Genomic DNA, 2795 nt, shown 5'->3' with positions numbered 1-2795 from the left:
TATCAATTAAACTCTTTTCTTCTTGGAAAATGAAGTAGAGAATTCCTCTATAATACTTTCTTTTATCTACTTAGAAAATGTTAAAATTCCTGCCTACACCATCACTATTTGAAGCACATTTCATTGCATTCTCATCATCATTGTCGCTAACGAGAACAACAATTGATCAAAATACACACCCTGTCAGCTACTGTATCCAAGTTATTCTCTGTATCCAAGTTCATCCCGAGGAGAATCACCAAAGCCACCAGACAGCTTTATGATGCCAATGAAGCAAGATCATGAGCTATTCAATAAAACTCGTATTGTAAAGAAGAAGAAAGAGACTGATTCAGAAAGGTGGGTCGAGGGTCGAGCCTCGACTATACATGTACGTTTTTTACTTTTCATTAAGTATTTTTATTTACTTTTATATAAATTTTGAAATACTAATTTAATATAATTTTTCTTATAGGTTCGCTTCACACCTGATGTGGAGGAATTCATACGCAGTCAGCCACCTAATGAGTCGGGCGAGGCAATCCAACATTCGGACGAGGATGTTGAAAGAACACTCCTTGAGTACTTTATATACTTTGAACTAGATAATAGAACTAGCTTTCGAATGGGCTTGTAATAAGCGTTAACTTAGTTTTGTTAGCTTAATGTGTTAGTTCTATTGAACTTTATACTTCGTTGGTTTTAATGTTGTTGTTGTTGTTGTTGTATTTGTTGTTGTGTTGTTGTTGGTATTGTTGTTGTTGTTGCTTGTAATAGGGATTTGGTATGCTGGCAGGTGGTGTAGCTGCCAAAACAGGCAGTTTCTCCCAAAATAATACCCAGAAAAGCGACCAACTTTGGTCTCTTTTTGGTCGCTTGTCATTTAAAAAAATAATTTGACGGGCAATAGCGACCAAAGTTGGTCTCTTTTTACCCAGATTTCTTAAAAAGCGACCAACCTTGGTCGCTATTCCATTAAAAAAAATTAAATTCTTGACATTAGCGACCCACTTTTGGTCGCTTATTTTTAAAAAAAATTAAAAAAATAGCGACCAACCTTGGTCTCCATTTTCCAGATTTTAAAATATAATATTTGGATTAGAGACCAAAGTTGGTCGCTGTTTTATGAATAATAATAAATCAATAAATAATATATTTTACATTTAGAGACCAACTTTGGTCGCCAAATTTATATTATTAAAATAATAAAGCGACCAAAGATGGTCGCTATAGTCAATACCCTGAATATTTGGTCATTTTACCTTAGAGACCAAAGTTGGTCGCTAACTTTGGTCCCTAAAGTGAAGGGACCAGCAATATAGCGACCAGGCATGTTTGGTCGCATTTGGGCCTATAAGCGACCAACTTTGGTCGCTTTTTGTGGTCGCTTTTTACCGGATTTCTAGTAGTGGTAGCCCCCGCATTTTTGAGCTCAAAGGGCATTACTTTGTAGCAGTAAGTCCCTTGGTGGGTGATAAAAGTTGTCTTCTCTTGGTCCTCCTCGGCCATCATAATTTGATTGTAGCCGGAGTAGGCGTCTAGGAAGCTCAGTAGTTCATGTCCTGCAGTGGTGTCGATCAGTTGGTCGATGTGGGGTAGTGGGAATGAATCTTTTGGGCATGCCTTGTTCAGATCGGTGAAATCTACGCACATTCTCCACTTCCCGTTCTTCTTTTTTACCATGACAACGTTGACGACCCACTCGGGGTACTTTGATTCCCTGATGGAGCCGTTGGCCAGTAGCTCGTCTACTTCTTTACCGACCGCTTCATTGATAGCGGCGTTGAATTTTCTCCTCATCTGTCGCACGGGCGGATGTAATGGATCGACATTCAGCTTGTGGGTGGCGATGTCTCGCGGGATTCCCGGCATATCTGAATGGGAAAAGGCGAACAAATCTGCATGGTTAGTTAAGAATTCACAATACTTACTTGGGTTGGCGAGACTTTGCCCGATATAGGCTTTCTTCGTAGGATCGATTTAGTCCAATTGGACTGGGTCGAGGTCTTCGACCGTTGCTTTACAGGCTTCCACGATGTCGGGGTCTTTGATCACGTTCGTTATCGGGTTGACCTTAGTTCCCGACACGGCTAATTGCTATGCCTCCGCACTCGCCCCCTTTAGCTGTTGGGTGTGGGCGCAGTCTTGGGCTATTTTGTAGCATTCTTGTGCGGTGCGTGGCTCGCCTCGAATGCTGAATACTCCCCATGGGGTAGGAAATTTGATCACTTGGTAGTGGCTTGAAGGGACCGCTCGCATGGCGTGTATCCATGGGCGTCCTACGATGACGTTGTACGCCGTTTCTTGGTTCATCACGTGGAAAGTTGTTTCCAGCGTGACTCCTCCTGCTAAGACGGGCAGTGCTATTTCTCCGGACATCCGTTCCACTGCATTGTTAAAACCGGTTAGTGTTATGCAGCGCGGTATTACCTTATCCTCGAGTCCCATTTGTATGAGGACCCTTGGGTGGATAATACAGGCGCCGCTTCCGTCATCGATCATGACTCTTGTAACATCTGTATCAGCGATACGTAAAGTGATAACTAAAGCATCATAATGAGGGAAAGACAAACCGTCGACATCAGACTTATCGAAGGTGATACTATCTTCGAAGTCCTCATACCGTTCATGGGCGATGGTCCGCTTTAGTCTGTGTGTGGTGGCGAGTTTGACGTGATTGATCGCTGCCTCGTCGCTGCCTCCGACGATCATGTTTATCGTGCGCGCTGGGGAAGGCGGCTTTGGCGGTCCGTGGGACTGTTCCCGTCCGCGTGCAAAGTTTATTTTTCCTTTGTCACTGAGTAGCTCCCTTAGGT

This window comes from Nicotiana attenuata, chromosome 10 (genome assembly GCF_001879085.1).
Source record: "Nicotiana attenuata strain UT chromosome 10, NIATTr2, whole genome shotgun sequence".
NCBI lineage: Eukaryota > Viridiplantae > Streptophyta > Magnoliopsida > Solanales > Solanaceae > Nicotiana > Nicotiana attenuata.
This window is presented reverse-complemented; position numbering follows the sequence as displayed.